Source organism: Gavia stellata, chromosome 7 (genome assembly GCF_030936135.1).
Source record: "Gavia stellata isolate bGavSte3 chromosome 7, bGavSte3.hap2, whole genome shotgun sequence".
Classification (NCBI taxonomy): domain Eukaryota; kingdom Metazoa; phylum Chordata; class Aves; order Gaviiformes; family Gaviidae; genus Gavia; species Gavia stellata.
The window spans coordinates 6,031,720-6,052,787 of NC_082600.1; the positions used below are offsets into that span (position 1 = coordinate 6,031,720).

The window sequence follows — 21,068 nt, forward strand, 5'->3', positions numbered from 1 at the left end:
GGCAACGCAACTTCCCGTTCGACTTCTTCAAGGAAAACATCAAAGTGCTGTGCTCTGCTTATCACCAGAGGGTAATGCTTCAACTCTGCCTTTCATCATGAAGGTTCGAAGGGACCTCGCAATGCTGCTGCACTGACACAGATACCTGAATATGGAAAAACCCCATCTGATGTCAGTCAACATCACAGAGCTCACCGCGCAGCAAGGATCATACCGAGCTCAGCTGTTCAAGGCACTGACCGCTCCTCTCTCCACGTAGCAAACCAGATCCCTGGGTAGTAAATGGTTCAAACTACTCATTCTTGTCTCAAGCATAGACAAGCCAGTAGCCACATTACCTAAAGTAGGTTTCTGTTGTAATCAGCCTATGTGAGACCTTGAGTCCGTGCATGTGAATTGGGATGATTCAGCTGGCAGATGTGCATATGGTATTTATCTGCCTCACATGGGTGCAGGAAAAAAGTCAGACAACTAATTCCTGAGCACTGCTCTGAGATCCATTGTCACAGAAGGTCAGAAAAACAGTGCAGCATCGTCACAGCTCAGTCCCTTGGGAAGGAACTGAATGTCGGTAGATTTATGAAGATCAAGGTACCAATAAAGTTATAAACCATCACAGACCTGATCTTTGAAAAATACAGCTACTGAGTGATGTTAACCACATTCATCAATCAACTAATGTGCATACAGTCCCCCTACTTAACCACTACTCTAAACGATCTAAACAAAAGTCAGCATGAACAGTTTCTTGCCGACTTTGCTGGCATGTGGGGAACCAAAGTCTGTACTGTTTTCCTTCCAGTTTTGCAGAGTAAGAACCACTAGTGCTTACAAGCCCTCTAAAATCCATCTCCTCTAGCAGTCCTGACCTTCTCCACTCTACAGGCCTGGCTCAAAAGCCTTTCAGCTTCTGGACTCATTTGTTTCACTTATCTCTATGCACAGCATGCATCAGGAGTGTATGAAATGGTGCCAAGTTAGGAAAGTGTGATGCTTCACATGCTTTTTAAAAAGGTGTCACAAAGAGCAGCTACCAGAGAATGGAGAACGAGACTCCGGTCCAGGATATTTTTAGTCATTTAGGTTTTGTTCCTATACAAAAGAAATTAATAAGACTCTGCCCCACTGAAATCGATGGCAGTTCTAGCATTCACCTTGCTGGGTTTAGGACTTGGCCCCAAATATCTTTTTTTCTGCCAGTCAGTGTACCACAGCAGGCAATACACTCCCAGACAAAACATAACTCATCTTTAGATCCTGTTTTTCAGGAAACTTTTCGAGTGGGAGGAAAGACAGAAGTGCCTCACTACAAGTTACACATCAGTCAGAAAGACAGCCAAGCTATCCTGGGGCTCTCAAACCCACGACGTGAGAGAGGACATCATCTTGTGCCTGAGGTGCCTGTTTTGAAGAACCTCAGAGGGCGATGCAGGCGGCACAGCCCAGCACCACGAGCCCGACTGAGTGGAGTGACCCTTGGCTCGCGCGCCTATGGTACAAGCAGTATCATTAAGACTTGAACCCACTGTCCCTTTTTTGTTTTTCCTAGAAATCACAACGGGCCCAATGCTTTAGGGAAATGTATGTCAAACCTTTGTTGACAGAGAAAAGCCACGAAGCTCCACTTCATTACTGTTTGTATTACAGGAGCCGACCCTGACTGTAGTCGCCACTGCAAGTATACCAAGAACAGATGGTTCCTGGCCCAAAGAGGCTGTGTGCAAAGAGGTACAAGAGAAATGCTTAGGATGGAAGAGACAGGAGGTATAACTCTCTTCATTTCACAGTGGAGGCAAGTGACATAGTCAGGAGTTAAGCTTCATGCACCCCCAAAGATATCCATGCACTTTATTCTCATCGGCTGAGGTACCACGTATGGTTGCAGACCCACACATCCTTTCCAAGGATGAAGACAGGTCAAACCCAGAACTGAACTGAGACCTCAGCTGCTGCCCAGTAACTGAGGCAATAATAAACCAATACATGCTAGTTGGTCCCAGTAAGATTTTTACAGTTTAAAGGTTATCGTGAGACTTAAAATTGCCTGAAGAACGAGACAACTACAGCAACAGCCAAGTGAACTCAATAAATGCTTGAAGGAAAACCAACCTGACCCTCAGCAATGCTCTCCAGTGCGCTTCATAGCGGGGAAGAGAGACAAACTGCCTCTCCTTTATTCGTACACCATTTGTTAAAGTAAGAGGGAGCACATGATCCCTAGAAGACTGCATAAACTCTAATCACTACATGCAATCCCAAAGAAAATCTGAATACAAACACCTTGCATCAGGAAAAATAAGATAAAATCCTCTATACTGGAGGCGTCATTGAAATAATGTGATTACACTAATTAGGAGCACATCAGTAGGCAGCTTTGCAAGCAAGAATCTTTTACAAATGTCTCAAGGGACATTTCCCAAGCCAGGCTTTGTTAAAAAACACATCTGATTTGGGGTCCATGCATTGTCAAAGGTGAAACAGGCCTGATTTTCAGACGATAATGGGACTTTACCTCTGAAAAAGGAATAGCCTTTAAAGTGCAACACCCCAAAATCAGCAGGCAGTTTGAAAACTATGCCCACATCCACATCCTCTGCTCTCTACAAAGCCGTAATGAGCAAGTTCCACTCCCGTGACCATGGGGAAACAGGACCTATCTGTGCCCCAGCCCCACATACCAACTGCAGAGAGCTGCTAAGGACAGCTACTCATCCACCCCCTCCAGAGACCTACAGTGGCAGGCACCACAGCCAGGGCAGGAAGAAACAGCACAAACCTCTGAGAACTGTTCCCTTACTCCACCGCGGGCCCCAGCCTGCAAGACGCCTGCAGCCAGAACAGGATGCATTTTTAAATCAACTTACCAAGTGCTTGACTCAAAACCTCATGGATCAGTGCTTCAGTGAGAAAAATCACTGCAATTTGGGGGGTGGGTGTATTCAATCCCTCTTGTTTACTCATTTCAGTGCTTAACTTGTTAACAGATAGTACCTTCTGCGTTGATCCAACAGTCTGAGCAGCCTCCCCACACATCATATATACATTGTTTTGACTTTTCATGCCAGGCAGCACGGACTGTGGATGGTAACCAGAAGGGAGGGCTTCATTTTTTGCTATTTGCAGATATTGCAAGTTGACACGAACAACAGCTGACAGGGAAGTGCACAAGGAATTAAGGTTTCAACTGCTTTGAGGGAGAAAGGGCAGAGAGAGGAGGATCACCTGGTTAGAAGTGTTTGGGAAAGGGATGGAGCTGGATGGCTCAGCTCAGCAGGTCAGGGAGAGGTGTTTGGCAGGAGCAGAGCCAGAGGAGTCCCATGATAGCCACGTCCAGGCCACACTCCGCTCTGCAGAGTCAGAACTCATTTCCCAGTCTTCCTTCTCTCTTTCCCCCCTCCCCTTCTGATTTGTTTGTCAAAGTTTCCTCCCCAGCAGAATTTGATGCCGAAGTTTTCAAAATCTGCGTTGCCTCAGGTTAAGACACCTCAAACCACATTCTGCCAGCAATCCGAGGGCGCCTACCAGAGCCCTTCACAGAAGGAAAATACTATCAGACTCTGACTGCTTTGACTTCAGCTCTATTTACCAGTTCCAGAGATGCAAATAAGGTATCTGAGCTCAACAAATATGGAATATTTAAAGTAATTTTGATATTTTTTCCCCTGCTTTTATACCTGTGGAAGCACAACCAAGCATATCAAAAGCAGGGTGACATGTCACAGCATCAGCTGCCACTCCTCTCCCTGCTGTGAGATCTACCATAACATTTACTCTAGCAGGTGAAAGAAGGAAGAAGATTTTAGGGTGATTATCCTGGAAACAAGTCAGCATGCTCAGTATCCTATACACAGTGATGATCCAGCTGCAGAGATGTGCAAGTTGGCCTTTAGCAAGGCTTAGACCTGTGTTAGCTCCATTTGGGTGTCACTATGTTGTACATGCATTGGCGTTGTGCATCCAGTAGACAAAGAATACTGTTTCACTTTGTGAACAGAGATGCCATCTCAAGGAGAACAAGACCCTCTAGTCTGTTTTTTTTTGTTGTTTTTTTTTGTTTGTTTGTTTGTTTTTTTGTTTGTTTTTTTTTTTTTTTTAAGAGGGTGTGGGTGGGGTTTTTTCCATTATGGCCAGGAATCCCATTTGGGTCTGTACCTCCCATTACAACTGACCAAACCCACCAGGTCTCTGCTTCAACACCTTCTGTGTACACTACAGTTCAACAGCATCCCAGGACAGGACTTTTGTCCTGCTCTGGATGAACTCCAAACTCCAAAGCAAGGGCAGTTTAGCCAGACTGTATGACCGCATATTACATTTATCTGTCTGACAAGGCAGCACCCCACTGTGGTAGTCATGGTCAAAAAAACCTAACTGGAAACACTTTCTCCTTCTGATTCAAAGTGTTTTGCATCAAAGGAGAAAGAATATTTCAAAGCAAGGTTTCCCCAGGTTGCCTGATGCAAAGCAGGAGTTTCAGGTCACTTCTGCTGACACAGAGTGAAAATATTCAGGAAAAATGACTTTTTAAAAAAAAAAAACAGAACTGCTTGCTGTGGAAGTCACCCAGTTTAGGGCTTCTGTTCCCACAGGCAGTAAGAGCAGAGACACAAAGCAGAGCATCTGGTCAGTCCTGAGAAACAGTCCCATGAGTTTGCCTTTGGGTATTAGGTGACGGCTTACAGGACTTGCTGTGGAGGTTCAGAGGCACAACAGGAGACGAGATTTTTAAGCAGAGAACAGAGAAATGAGCAGAAAGGATGTGGCTGCTTAGAGGACGCCTCCCTTGTGCAAAAAGCAGCAGAGGTGAAAGTGTGAGAGTACTTTGTGAGAAGTCTTAAAAGACAATGAAGAGCAGCGCTGCAGAGCAAAGACAGCCAGGAGAACGCAGACAGGACACAGATAGGTCAGCAGAGCCCTTACAAAGACAGGCACATAATTTACATCTGAGGCAGTGGAAAAGAAAGGAGCTAAAAAGAACAAAGATACGGTAGCTGCACCACTCCAGGGCAGTGAGCCTTACAGCAGCACTTGGACAGGTATAAAGGAGGCAGAGGGAAACAAGCACACAGGGATCCATCAAAGCTGCCCCTGGATTTAGCTCACATCCTTTCCCTCTGAGCCAGGGAAGACAGGACTGGTACAACAGCAGCTGCTGCAACTGGATGTTCTTATTCAGTTTCCCTGTATCTCTCTCTACTTGCAGAGTTGGAACAGTGATGGATTTCAGCTCTAGGCACTTCATTCGTGACCAAGGTTAACCATGCTCTGTACTGTTATTTTTTTTGTTCCCATGAGCTGCTCGCATTGGCAGAACATGACCTTTCTGCACCATAGTACTATACTCCTTCAAGTATATTCCCCAGTTTCCCACAGTTTATTTGGTCATGATGGACAAAGTACTAACATATCTGGCATCTCCACAAGTTTTTCTCCGACAAATCTGCAGCTGAATCCAGCTGAAGACAAATCGCAGGTCTGATCTGGCATGCCTTCTTGTCCATACAGCAGTTAAAGCTTGTTCTGGTCTCCGACTGCAACTCAAGAGATAAATAGCGACAACTCCTAAAGTGCAGCGCAGAGCCCCTAACGCAGACTCTGACCCTGGCTCTGGCTGCTTGGTGCACCTCTGCTGCCACCAAACAGCCACGGAGTGGCAGACGAGGTATCCTGAGAGCACATCAGAACACCCTCGCACAGCTGAGAGCCTCACAGCAACTGTCTGCAGCACAAATCTCCCTGCCCTCGGCACAAGGAGCCCGAGCAAGGAGTCGGCAGTGTCCCAGCCTTGCTGTGCTCCCCAGAGCTAAAAAGGATGATTAGCAGCCCTAGGACAACTCTGGATTTTGCAAAAAGCACCTGCTTGACTGGCCAGCTAGCCTCGTACAGTCCCTCCCTATAGATGATAGCATTTGACCATCCTACACAAAACAACTCCACTGTAATTAAACAGCAACGAATTACCGCAGGGAGGCCAGCGTTGCGGGCAGCATCCTAAACTTCCATTTAGCCGAGATCCACTATGTTCTTCAGAGAGCAAAAGACAAGGTCATCTCCAAACAGGGCTCACAAGCAGGGCTCAGCAGCTCCCCAAAGGGTCATTGCTCCCCACCACACTCCAGGATGATGTTGGGCTGGCCTTGCTGTTGTGGCCCTGGTCAACAGTGTCTTATCTCCCCCTTCATCCCATAGGACCTCCTTCAGCATAGATCCACTGCCAGCTGCACAAAACCACCCCATTTGTATTGCGCTTAAGCCACATGCGGCTCAAAAGCCACAGGCTGGCGACACTAATCGCAGGATTCAGCCTTACATAAAACCCAGAGCAGAACTGAGCCCCTTTTCCCTATTACACTGAAGGTGAATTGCACATATAAGTCCATAACCCAAATACCCTGGTTTTCCACCTGGAGTCAGCAGAAACAGACGGCTTCAAATAAAAGCCACATTATCTTCTGGGAAATATCTGTACCATAATATGCATGAGCCAGAAATAGATGCTTCAGTAGAAGAGAAACTGCCTCTGGTACCAGCCAGCCATCGTCAGTCCCTTGCTCCTTCTCTGCTGCAGTTCTCTGCTTACCCACTAGTGCTTTCCTCCTCGGCTGTCCCACGGTAATAGGAACAGGCTGGAATGTGTTTCTCACTCAACAAACTTGATTGCTTTATACGCTTTAAATCACTGAACCATAAATATTAGGAAAGATGGATGAAATCTTACCTAGCTCACATTTCAGTGCTTGTCTCTCAATGGGAATTTTAATAGATGCCTGAACTTCTCTTTTCAAGTCACGTAAACAGAATGAGAGAATGCAGGCTGCTCGTTTCGACACAACCACCAGAAAAACACTAGCGAAGAGCCAGATTGCAAATGTCAAAACAAGTGATTGGTTTTGAAATATGGGGAAAAGTTCATTCTAATGATCCTAGCAGCTTACATCCTTATGTAATGTAAAAAAAGAAAGCAACAAAAGCATTCTCCAAGTTCCCTTCATTTGGTGGGGTGATGGCAGACATGATGTGCCTACAAAATGTATCCCTCTCAGCCCAGCCCGATGAGACGGCAGCCTGTTTACAAAAGGTACCATGGTCTGCAGTGGAAGGGAGCTCGTGAGGATTGTGTTTAATATCTGCCTCTGCTACAGACACCCTCCTGACTTTGTCCTAATATATTCACCACTCTGCAGCTTCCTTGTCCGCTTGAATTGGATGCTCTTGCTGCAGGTTCTGTCTCTAAAATTCAAGCACATGAACAGCGCTTCAGCACAACACGCTTCACATTTCAGAGACAGCCTCTCAGGTGTTACCACAACAGAAAGAAGAGTAAATATTTTCTGTAATTCTTCAGTACTTTGGGATTTGCATCTGTCAGATACTGATGCAAAAGCAAGTCAAAAAACCTGGCAACCTCACAGGCCACTCTGTTGATAGGCTCCCAAAGTTGATCTCCTGTCCCTGTGGGAAGCCATTGAGTTCACACTTCAAAAAGGCATTCAAACCTAGAGATGGCCCTGGCAACTGAAAACATTGCTGGCAGCAGTGATGGGCCAAGCAGGAGAGCCCAGAGGCCAGAGCTGGGTTTGGTTCAGGAGTTGGATAAGAGAGAGGTCTGGGAGCTAAACTGGGAGCTGACCAGTGCTTCCAAGTGGGAAGGTACCTGGCTCCTGCTGAAGGGTCCCACCACACTGCTGCCACAGGAGTAGTCTGGAAAATCACGCCTGATAACCAGCCTGTCCCTGGTCAGTCACATGCCAAGGAAGAAGAGACTAACCTGAGTGCCAGAGAGAGCAGAGGGACTTCAGGATAACGCAGATCCTGAGATTCGAGAAGTAGTGACTCGGTGACCACTGACAACAAGGTTATTCATGTACCTGGGACCAAATAATCTCCAGATGGCCAAGGCCACCCCTTGCACAGCTTATTTTTTGAAGGTCTGGGTCTCACCCAATGTAGGTCGTGAACTTGAGGGCCTTGAAACCAAGGCCAAGAAGATCGAGAAGCTTGTAAGCCCAAGCAGAGCATGGGGAGAGTTGAAAAATTAATGCCTTTTCTACACTGGGACAGTAAAGAGGGTCCCCAATTGCATACCACAGCAGAGCCACAAGACAGGAGGAAGGGAGCAGGTCACACATCAAGAACAGGAGTTACTTTACTGGGTAAAATTCCAGCACATTTTTCTTTATTGTTTCTGATGAGCCTAGTAGCTCCTCAAATTAGAACTGGTCTGGGGTCATATGGCTCTGCAGAAATAATTATTTTCCAAAATTATTTAAACGGATGGGAAGAGTTATTTATTCTTCTTTTTCCACATTTTTACTTAATTTAGTCACTTTTCACCCAAGCGGTACATTCCTTTTTAAAACAGGACTTCAGAATATATTTATTTCATTGATTAATAAAGGAGTAAATTAGTCTTTACTTACTTTTTGCTTAATGACCTAGCAAAGGCCTCAGAATTTGGCTTAATAGCAGTGCTGCAAGATACTTCAACTGATGAATTATGGCATAATTATCAACATCCTTGCAGTTGTCAGGCACAACGCCCAGTGATGTACAAAGCCTCTGCATACACAGGCTATAAATGATTCCAGTACCCCACAGTTTGATGTGTTTATTGCTGTGATATCATAGCTGACATTCGACATATCTGTAAAATATCCCGAGACTATTCTTTCTTTCAGTTAAAGAATCTGTAAACATATTTAAGCTCCATAACATCAACAATAGATTTAAACACAAACTGTTGGGAAACAAGCCCTCACCTAGACATTTTTGTCTCAAAAAACCATTAAAAATATCAAGTCAAATTTTGCTTCTGGAAGAATCTTCTTAGCATAAATCAGGGACCTGCTCTCAGCTCTACAATACTCTCATCATAGTTGATCTCAGCCTGACCTAAGCCAGAGCAATTTATAGCAGCTAAATGGCTGCTCTAATTTATGTGACATGGCGTGGCTCTTTAGAGAGTAGCCACCAGTTCAATATACATGTCCACTCCCTGCAGGTCCTAGGTCCTATCCAAGCAGCACACTGTGCAGTGTTTCATCTCTTCTAAGCCTTTTTCCAAACAGCTTATAATAGAGTGGAAAACTCAATTTTCAAAAAGAAAGAATAATTCAATCTGGGAAGAGGGAAACAATATAGCACACTTGGACAAAGCCGTCTGAAAACACAGCCTGGAATCTAGTTCTCTACACATGGCATGAGCAAACCGTGAAAGGAAAAGGCAAGCTACTGACTTCCCTGAGCATTAGTGAAGAACAGGGCAGGACATTCAGGTAACTCCCAGTACTCCAGCACTCAGATACTGCTTTGCAAGAAATACGGTTGAGAGCTGTGGGCAGCTGATGATGCCCAGAGCTATAACTGACCTGTCAAAGCAAAGGACTTCCCTGTCCAGCTTCCCCATTCTAGCTGTGGCGAGGACTGTAGGAAAGTCCAATGGGACCGGAGGTCCTCAACTGGCACAGCAAAGACTCACCTGGTTGTTTCTAGCCTTTCGCTAAACAGCCCAAGTAAAGTCAAAGATGGCCCAAGTTCCACTTAAATTGATAGACCACAAGACCTATTCAATCAATAAGAAAAACTAGCACAGCAACAGCAATGCAGTCTAAGTTGTCTGGATACAGCCATAAATACTAGAGCAGGAACTCCTCCAAAGCCCTTCAGTCTGAAACAAGCACCTTTCACTCAGAAGCCAACGTGACAATCAAGTCCATTTGCAATTCTTCCCTTAAACAATAGAACGTGTCCATCTTCATAAAAAGAGCAGCTTATAAAAATCATCTCAGCTCATTTAGCTGTAAAACAATTGTGTATGTGCAGTTGACTGGGCTGCTTCATCAGAAGTTGTACACCTCTGAAACGCTGCTCTGGTGATGAGTCAAGAGCCAAGGGGCTTCTTGCAGGGGCTGTGCAAGTTGTCCGAGGTCTTCTGATCACACTCATCTATCTTCTCTGGGGAAGAGAACCTGTGAAAGTGCCTGTGAGGTGGGAGAATCTAGAGCAAATGTTATACCAAGGAGACATTGAAATCCATCTGTTTTACCAAAAGCAGCAAAAAACGAGGAAGGCAATAACACATTTCCTAGAAACTGGTTCTGTTATAGTGTTAAGATACCAAGCTTCAAGACAAGGCTAAAAGAAGTGAAGGCTTGAGCTGTGACTTTAAAACGTATTTTTCTGACCAGGTAACTTTAGCAGTTTCAATCATCTGGTTCAAGGAGTTACTCCATTGGCACTGGTGTAATTGCCCACCTTGACTTGACAGAGTAGTACCCATTCCCATCAGCAGCACTGCAGCTAGCGATTGCCTCCACCTGCATCCACCTTTGCCTGAAGAAAGGTTTAAATTCAAGAGTGCAATTTCTGTAAAAACAATTAAAATGGAAGCTTTGCAGCAGCTCAAGCTGCCGGGGAAATTGTCAGCCTTCATGACACCCAAGTACAAGTGATGTCTCTGACTGCCAGGCTGTCTAGCCAACATGGAAACAACTGCCGAATTCTTGCTTCACTTACAAATAGGACTATATTGGTGTCCACAGGAATCACAAACTTTCAAGGGCAGAGGGTAAACTTGCTGCGCAGGCTCCACCACGTACCTGATGCCACTTTGTTTTAGCCACTACTAAATTTATGCATACTGCATAGCAACTGACTCTTTCATGAAAAGGATCAAGTTTGGCAAAATTCAGCCCATTTTGCATGGTCAAGACTGAGCTTAAATAGGCCCTCTGATTTCTTAAGAGAAGTCTTAGGAATGAAAAGTACATTTCAGCAGAGAAGATGATCCAGTTTTGGTAGCACTTGCTTCACTGAGCACACTTAAGCAGAACATTTAATCAATCCACTTAACATAAAGTGACGGTTTGCCTGCACATGCAGAATTGAAAGCACTTTATTTTTAGGCTGGAGTGGTAGAACTTCAACCTAACAATGAAAAACATCACAGTGATTTAATGACCGCATCATTTTGGCCAACCCAGCAGTTTGCTGACATTCTGTCTGTAAAAGCAAAGCAGATGCTCCCAGGCTTTCTTGTAATGATTTTTAAAACCAGAGGTTTTAGATGTACCACATGGCAGACTTCAGGCCCAGGACTGACTTTAAAGAAAAGACAGCTTTACAAACCCCACCTCAATGACTGTGGATGTAGTCAAGAAACGATTGTAGAAGCTAGCACAAAGGACACATAATACTTGGTCAGGGAGGAAGGAGATACTGGAGGATACAAGGAGGGAAAAGCAGAGATACCACAACAATTCACTGAAAGGTAGGTGAGAAACAGTGGAAATTGGTGTGGAAGAAGAATACAGAATAAAAGAGGGTAACTGGAAAGGAGGAAAACTGCTGAGGATAATTAGCTTGAAGAGCAAGAGCTCCAGCAGAGATAGTACATTTGTGCAGAAGCTTTGCCTGTGAGTATCAGAGGCAGAACATTTCAGAGCCATCAGGTCAAGAGAGTTTTTTGAGACCAGTTACCATACCTGTATGCTCTTCAAAGCCACCCAGCATAGCACAGCAAACAGCAGTCCTGTCAAGCCTCAAAACACTGATCTGCCACTGCCCTGTATATGGTGCAATATATCCCTTCCAGGGTGACACTGCAGGCAGTTTTTGTACAGCCCAAAGAAGATGTCAGAGAGATCCTTCAAGAAGATTTGCTACGACCATACACCACACTGCACAGATTTCACAATGGCCCTGAAGCCACCATTCCTCCAAAGATGTAAAGAAAGCCAAATTTTTAAGCCTCCCTCCTCCATAAGGGCAGTAAGTTCTGAGAAAGGGTTTGACGGGTCCTGGTGCACTCCACAAGGTGCCAGCAATCTTGTGATCCCGCGTCTTTCTCATAAAAATCAAGGAGCTTTTTGTGAGACGCTTGCTCTGTTCTCATCCCTCCTGATCTCAGTCCACAGCGATGAAGCAATATTCAATTGCCAGCACTGCTCCATGTTACAAAGCATCACACAACATCCAGAGATCACCTCCCTTGTTGAGCACAAAGCGTTCTTGCACCAGAGCTAGCTGGTACACAGTCCAACCAGATCTCTCCCAGTCTATGACAGGACAGCTTGAGATGTCTCACACCACTCCAGCTGTTTGGCTGGAAGATGCAAGGATGTTTTCTCCTGATGAAAGCCACATCCTGCCCTGGGGGACAGTCAGATGAAACACAGCTTCAGCTCTCATGAGAGAAAGCTGTGAAGAAGTGTGGACAAAGGAGTTTGTCCTGACACCTTGTACTCCGAGGCTGCCCTGGTTCAGGTGTCCCCAGCAGGTCTAAGAGCTCTCTGCAGATCGGCCAGAAGGGAGGGGCAGGGAAGAAAGATGAATGACAGCTAGTAGGGACCCTCTTGCTGCCAGGATACAGGGCTAAGCCGTAAGTCCACAGAGGAAGATCTTTGCATCTTGTAATGAGGTCTCAGAGGAGATTAGTTGTGACTGTCTTGTGGGAAATACATGAGATTATTCTGCAGGTAGCAGACTGGCTGAAATGCCACAGTTCGAATGCTTTTGAGAGCTCTAAGACCTCAAGTAGCTTTGGACTAAGGCGCTCAGTGTCTTTGAAGAGAATTATTTTGGCAGGAAGCTTTGTAAGAAGGGACAAATTGAAGACCCGAAGGCACGTCCCAAAAGAACTGACTGGTGATCAGAGACCTCACAACTCTATCACGTACACTGCAAGAAGTCTACGGGGAATACTGTGACTGTAAAGTTCCCATAAACCTCCTAGCAACAACTCTGGCTCAGCTGTATGTTGGGTTCAGAGTGGAAATAATCACCAAGCCGCAGACACTGAGAGATAAACTCCTCAGAGAGAAAACTGTGAAACGCTTTCATGCTGCAGCACAACAAATTACAGTACTCCTTTTTCAAGAAAATGCAACTTTGCTGACAGCAGGCTTATCACGTGCAATTAAGAGTCAAAATTAGTGTAAGGTGGGCTGCTAACATCATCACTGAAATCCTTCCTCAGAGATACACTGTAGTATAATAGAATTTCACAAACCCAAGATAGGAAGAGCAGGCAGTCTCCTTTGCATGAAGATTAGCTAAAACGATGGCTTAATCTTTCTTTTGGACTGCTTAAATCCATGCTTCTCTTCAAGAATCCAGAAGGCAAAGTTAAATGCAAGATAAGGTCACTGTCAGCATAGGCAGGACTAGTGAAAAAAAAGCCACAAACCCTTGAAAGTGTCTCTATTATAAACCACTGAAAAGTGTTCAGCCGGATAAGGTGGTGCAGATTATAGCTGGCGCAGAGAAACAGCAGAGACACCTTTCCTGGCTGCCAGCAGAGTTGTTTGAGTTTATATTGAAAAGTTACAGAAAGGGACAAGCCGGGGCCATGACCAGCCAGAGTCACACAGAGGTTTAGCAGCCCCTCTGATTTCCCACCTTAACCAGTGGGAGTAGATAGTAGCAAGCTCATATAGGAGCTCCAGTCATTGAAGGATGAGACACCATCATCAAACCAAAACTGAGAAAGATCCAAGTCCACGTGGAACAAAAGGAAACAGACTTAGTTGAACTTGGTCATAAACAGAGACTACCGGCCCACAATAGCTCTCCATCTAAACAAGTGTGGCACGTAAAAAGGAGACGTGTTGCCTGAACTTGACAGAAAGCTTAAGAATATTCCCAAGGAGCTTGTGGAACAGCAGAGAACTAAACCCAAACCTCAGACCCATTTCCAGTCTTAACCCCTAAATCATCCTTTGTCTCCTCCACAAAGGCTCGGCTGAGCAGACCCAAGATCATTCGCAAGCTCTAAATAGAGTATAGAGAATGGAAAATAACTTTCAGTGCTGACAATATTGTCCCTGTTTAGCTAACAAGTATCGATTTTTTCCTCAGCCACTTGAACGTAGGTGAAAGAAGTGCAGATTTGGTTCTTTTGTTTAATTCCCTGAATCCAATCAGTGTTACTGATGCTATCACCAGACTCTGAGGACTGTTTACCCATGTGCTATTTAAAGTCAGAGAGGTGCTTACATCTCATTTTATTTGGGACCAGTAGGAATTGTAGGTTATGCAGGAAGTTTTAATTTTTTTCCTCCCTCTTTTTTTGTTGTTGACTAAGCTCTCCCATGTGAAGGGACAGATCTCTGAAAAAAACAAGCTGTTCTCAGAGCAAGAGAACAGATGATGCCTTGTTCTACTACAGATTTATCCCTTTTCTACACAAGTGCAGAAACCTGCTTCCACTTTTGCCACAGTTCCATATCTCCATGAAATTTTGGAAAAACTATTATCTTCCATGAATCATCTTATAAAGCTCTTTCCCTGTCATTTCAAGCTGAAGGGGTCATACACAAGCTACAGCTGAAGTTTTCCACCTGTGACTGAGAAAAACAGAAAGCAGTGGGGGAACAATTAGTCTGTATATCATGTATTCCTTCTCTGTATGCAGATCGCCTCTTTCTTAATTCAGATGCAATGAGCACTCAAGCATTTGCCTGCAGTCTCACCAGTTGTCCACAGCTGTTATGAAGATGAGCCATCTTGACCGAGATGACAAATAAAGATGGCAAGCAAAAAGCCCCAGAGTTTGCAGGCAGGAGGGTCACAAGGCATCACTCCAAGCCTCACAGCTGTATAGCTGAATGCAGGAGCAAACTTTGGAGATTTTTATGATATTTACAATTCTTTGCCTTTAAAGCCATCCCATTGGAAAATATGCTCTGCCTGCTCACACAAAGCAGAACCTCATTCGAGGCTTTCTGCTTTAGTTCAGCTTTGGTTTTGTGTTGCCAAATTGAAGACACCTAGTCTTGATGTCAAGATTACAAGTGATAAGAGGATTACAAACCAGGCAGGTATGTCTGTATGCCTGCAACATACACATCCACCTGGTATCCCCCATATCCTATATAGGCTCATGTACCAGCCGCATTCACTGCCTCTCTGCAAAAATCTTCCCCAAAATCAGGTACAGCAGTACATGTATCTCTTGAAACGACTGCTAGTCCATTTCTCACTTCCAGTCAATGGTACAATCACAGACAGGGTCATCCTGTAAGTACATTAAGCCCCCAGAGACAGCTATCACTGCTGCTGCAGCAGCACCCCTGCATTTCTACAACATCCTTAAGAAACACAAATATGAACCAGATCATCAGCAGAGAGCCATCTAAATTCTATGCCCCTCACCCATTTCTTTCCCACAGTTGTAAATCTATTATCAAACATACTCTCAGACACAATCTGGGACACGTGCCTGACACACATGGTATCAGGCTATAAATAGTCAAATATAGACAATCATACTAGCTATACTGAAGATGATTTGATTAAGCTGGGACTCTGCCCTGCTGAACAGCCTGTGATCAGTAGAGACACCTTGTAGAAGCTGGCTCAGATCAGCACAACCATCTCCCGGGAGCAGAGAGATGCTGAAAGACTGCAGTTATACCCTGTGCCCTTGTAGGCACAGGGTGTATGTTCTTTTAGCCCACACGACAAAGGTATTTCTAATAAGTGGAAAATTTCTGTAAGCAATAATTGAAGAGTGTAGAGCCTACTGGAAAGTCCAGTAAAGCCTATATGAATTTTCAGCTGTGTTTTTTATTGGTCCCTGCTGGTTTTATTTGGGGATTCAGGCGCTCACTGCTTCATTCACAAAGTACTTGGCTGGCAAGCACCAGTAGGGACCATTTGAGCATTTGCAGCTGTACTTCCTGGAAGGAAGGCAGGCAGCAACAGAAGGTCTACTCTAAATACACACTATTTTCACCTTATCCAATATCTCTCTACAACCCACAGACACTGAAAAATGTTTAGCATCAGGGGAGCTGCATTAATCTTTTAGAGCTGTCACATCTCATACACTGAGCATGAAATTGGTGCACATTCCCACAGCAAGAAGGCAACGGGTCCTGCATTGCTGAAGCGATGTGCAAAGCATTTCAGACCACACAAGTCCCAGCCTCACCAGGGCAGCGGAGAACAGGACAGCAAACACTGAACTACAAGTTTAAATGCAGACTAATCTGAGCACATGCACTGAACCCACTCCTGTGTATCACACCTGGGTGCTCAACTTCTGAGAAACACTGAAAGACAGCAGGCTGGATTCTCCAGTGCTTTATATTTGCCATTGTCACCCACACCCTTACAAACCAGCATTGCGCTTTTCTTCAGATTAGATTCTCCGAAGCACTTTAACCCTACTTTGTTCAGATGTGACAAATTTTGTGAACCACAGGTTAACAGTCAGACCCAAAGGCTCAAGAAAATAGTTTGGATTCAGGGCAGAAGAGGAGCATTCAAAACCTGTGTTTGGAGTCCAGAGTGAAACTCACAGCATGGAGCCATTCACTGCTGCAGCTGACAGGGCAGTAAGCTTCCTGCCTGCAAACAAGATAAATTATATATAAACTAAACTACCTGCTGTGAACATCCAAGAGCTGTTTTGACTGGTGCTACCATACTCATTGTTGGGTTGCTTACCTCAGCTGAGCTCTTGGCCTGCTGCAGCAGTGACGGTACTGGGACACAGTCAAGACAACCCGCGGCAGCTTGTGGATCTGTTTTCCGCATCCAGCCCAGCCAGGCTGCCTAGATCTGACTCACGTCCGAAGAACAGTTTGACAACGTGCTGGTTTTGGCAGAAAAGCCAGTTTAAAGCGTTTCCATCCCTTCCCTTCCTGGCCATTTATTAATGCCACGCTCTGCTTTCCAATTGCTTCTTCCCTTCAGCTGCATCACACTTATGCGCCTGTTTCGCTAACCGGATCACTGAACTGACCAGGATTAAAACAGTGCTAAGCCCAAGCAGAGAGCTGTTTCTGAGAGACAAGGTCAGAGCAGCCCTCCAAAGGGATGGAGCAGCAGAGGCAGCACCGCAAAAAGCCCAGGGAGGTTTGAGAGTGCCGTTTCCTCCGTTTGAGTTACCCAGGTAACCTCTACCAGGTAACCAGGTAAGCCACCTCTGAGGCAGTAAGTGATGTTTACAACACGCGATGTGTAATGCTGTGCACTATCCAGCCAAGGCAGAAGTACCATCCCTTGCTTCCCAGCTAGGAAGAGACCCATTCTGAGTGCATCTCCTGCCTGAACCCTCAGTCAGCCCAGTGACTTGACACTCACATTTGAACTGCTCCACAATGCAAATCTCACAAGGCCCAGCCCTCAGCAATCCAAGGCTGAACTATTCTCTGGTTCACAAACAGCTCTTTGAGAGCTGCTGGCATCCCATTGGCCACATGCAATCTCGAAAATGTAAAACGTAGCTGAAGAGGAAAAAAATTATAAATGCTTGATCCACATATGCATCTTATCTGCTTATAAAGGAGGGCAGGAAAGTATTGGTAACTCATTAAAATACCTTGAAGACACACAGTCCTCATGAGGCAAGATTCCTCTGCAGTCACAGGGCCTCCTTATGAATAAAACACTGTAGACAGTGACTGGACATTACCATAATTCCTGGTAAAGCTGAAGGTACAGGGGAAAACGTAACTATGCCATAGACAGAATGAAGAAATGCCTTGCAAAAGGCACTAGCCTTGTGAAATGGGCTGTGCAGGAAGCTGTTTCCCTGCCTGTTGGAAGTTTTCCCAGTCTGCACCAGGATGAGCAGAACATTCAACATGAAAAAATAAAACAGAAAGAAAAGCAAAGAACAGCCAGTCACCGTGAGGTCAGGGTATCTGCTATGACCAGCGTCCAACTCCATGTATAAGGAATTTGCTAGAAACAGGAACTGGGTGGGAAGCCAAACATCTGTTCACACAAAATGATCTTCTGTTTCCAGAGATAAAACCTCCCCAAAAGAAAAAACTCCTGTCAAGACATGTCCAAAGCATCTCCAAAGTCTAACAGATCTTCAGAGCTTAAAAATAAAAGGTGAAAAAGATCATATGGCCTGTAAAAGTTATCCTCCCAGCACAAAATTACTTCTACCCATTACCACTTCTGTTTAGCTTCTGTATGGTATCACTAAGCGCATCTAGCAAAAATAACATGCACTGAACAAAGTGGCAAATAACATGCACTGAACAAAGTGGCAATTAAAACTCCAAAAATATTTAAAACCCTGTCCACAACAGGGATTAACATTACCTGGGGCAAGTGAAAGTTAATAGAAGATCAGTCCTGCCATGTCAGACTAAAGGTCCATATAGGCTGGAAACCCATCTCCAACAAGGACCAACAGTGATGCCCAGCAGAAAGCTCAAGACCAGAGGTAAGCACAGTAGAATATGCTCCCAAATTCGTTGTTCTGTGGCTCAGCGGGTTCCTGGTGGATTTCCAGCAATAGCTTTACATATTTGATCCCAACCTGCATTCAGTCCTTCCTTATTGCTACAACAGAAATGTAGAACAGAACTAAAGTTGGAGTTGTTACATCCTGCATGAAGAATGCAGAGAGGACTCTGTGCCACCTTCTCACCAAGGAAGACGAGTGAAAGGGGACCCATAGGCACCACAACATACTGGAATAACTTAAAGCCACCTAAAGACTTCTCTGAAACCTGCAGGACACAAAGCAGGTCCCAGGTACTGCATGGGGGGGAAACCACCTACCTCAGTTGTGCTGAGTACAGCTTTGGGATGCAGCTCTGTATCACGAATCAGAATTTAAGTTGTTTGACTTGAACCATTCAAAAGCAGCACAGCACTACTGTGATATGGTTCCCTTGTCTTTTCCAAGCTCTGCTAAATACCTAATTCCTCAGCAGAACACCAGAGATGAAGAATGCAAATACGAGGCACAAAACAGATAGCCCTAACAGCTTCACCTCACACAGCATTCAGCTTGCTCCTCAGAGAGCAAACAAACTGAGCTCCCAGTTTTACTTAACTGCAAACAAAGCAGCATGAGCTGTGCTACAGCACTGGTTTCAAACAGGTCCCTTCCAGGCCTATATTCTGAATCCAGAGGCGTGCCACTGTGCCCAAACGTCCTGCTGAATTTTTAGCAACCCCATCATCCCCATTAATCACATTTACCAGTGAAATCCCAACTCAGATAGTGAATCTAAGAGCCAGCAACTGTCCCTTCTTTGGAGCAGGTAATTTTCAGGGCTTTCAGGATACCCAAGAAAGACTTGAAAACAAGATGCCGTCATTCAGAAGGAGGGACACCATACCCAAAGCTGATGCAGTTAGGTTAATCTCAACTGAATGTAAAAGCAAATGACCATACAAAAGAAAAGGACAGATTCCTCCTCTGGCTGTGATTTCACTCAACATCACTCATTATCTGCTCTCACCTTCACCTCTGCTTGAGAGAAGTGGTCACTGGCAAAGCAAACAGATGTCTGTGACAACCTGATGAGTCACTGCCATTAAGAATCATGCCACAGCCATCACCCTTGTGTGCCGACCATCCGATGATGAAAGCACCTCTCTCCTCAAGTTGCTACAGCTCTGCTGACCATGTGTGTATATACAGGCAAGGTTCAAGTCAGAGACAACATCCCTAATCAAATCCAGGTCAGCTCTGTGGTGAAGAAGAGTCGATCATCTGTAAAATGGTTTTAAAGCACCACTCACACTGCTCTGGACTGATACAGTGGGGCTCAGAACAAGCCCTGATATGAACAAGCCCCAGGAAACCCAGCGCTTCTCCCCAGGCTTACACAGACTCTACTGCATACAAGACCTGTTGGTATCAATCTTTGTGCTATAATCATTCAGAAATTTCAGGAACAACAGGATTCTTGCTCTTCTTCCTGGAGAGAAATATGACCCACCTGCTTTTCCATAACATCACTATTTCTTCACTACACATGCATATAACCCACAAAAAGCTTAGGCACATTTAACTAACAGGGAAATAACCGTGATAGAATTAAAAAAAAACAATTTGGGGAAACCAGAAGTTGTTTCCCCAACAGAAATCCTAGTTACCTGCAGTTTTGCCTCCTGCAATTACTTAGCTTTGGTATCCAAGATGATGCGAACTCAGACTGAAGCATTTTTTGTCATTAGAAAGTGGATAAGGACCATCTGCTGCTTCTTCCTCCGATGTCTATTAAGGGTTGAGCTCATGCTACAGACTTTCCGAGAGCCAGGTGCTGAGGAATTCTCTCCTTATCCTGCCTGCTGTATGCACAGAACTTGCAAAAAGACAATCTCTTTTAATTTGAATTCAACTGAGATTCCAAGAGATCCAAAGGTCCAAGAGAGCCAAAATTCTGGAAAGGATGAGACAAGCACCACACACACACACACGCAATGACAGCAACATTACTGCCTCATATCCTGAGAAAATGAAGTTGAAAGAAGCATTATTGCAACTAGTGTCTGAAATATGTGAATGAACAGCCAGAAGTGTACAGAACAAGATTCCAAAGAAATTCAATATGAAAGGGTAAATAAAGGCCAAATCAGCATCTGTTAAAACAAAATGAACTTGTGTTAACCAACATCAGGTAGCTTCCACCATCTATGGAGGCATATGTCACAATTGGCCTCCATCTTCTTATCATCTGACAGCAGCGAAACAAGAGGAGGGAAAGGGACCCACATTACTGATGCAACATTACTGGGCTTGGAGTAAAAATATTCATTAGTCTCAGGAGAGAAGTTGAAGCTGAAATCCAGTAAAACAGGATTTTCTGTCCCCTGGAGAATCCCAAAGCACCAGGCAGTATAAAGTCATTTGGCAACATTCCTCATTTGAGGTAAGTCCATTTTTTAGTAAGTTGCAAATCTTCTTCAAACAAAGATTGCTTTTAGGGAGAGGTACTGTCTTTCATTAGCCAAATTGATATATAATCATTAAATCTGACACTTAAGCACTTCCAGCTACTAAGGGCCAGGGTTATTGTTAGAAAGTAGCATTAACCAAGAGAATTTTCTCCCAAAACCCACAAATGTCTTCAGGTAAAGTGGCTCACCGCAAAGAACAAATCTGGCTGGAGAAGTTTCTGTGTTTCAAAGTATTAGTCTTCCTTAGTGATTAACTAGTTTATTAAAGGCTTAGTGAAATTTTATTTTTTTAAACTGCCTGCAAAGAATTTTCTAGCTTTATTGTGTTCATAATATGCTTGTGCAGCTCAGCAAAGCCTACGTCCCATTCCCTAAATTAATAGCTTGTATGCTTTCTTTCTAAG

The 21,068-nt window shown here is 44.6% G+C and overlaps 1 protein-coding gene across 2 annotated transcripts in view; it reads right to left on the bottom strand.

Moving 5' to 3' along the window:
* Positions 1 to 21,068, bottom strand: part of SLC35F4 (solute carrier family 35 member F4) — a 126,823-nt gene that overhangs the window by 60,158 nt on the left and 45,597 nt on the right. The gene's annotated exons all lie outside the window — the stretch shown is intronic.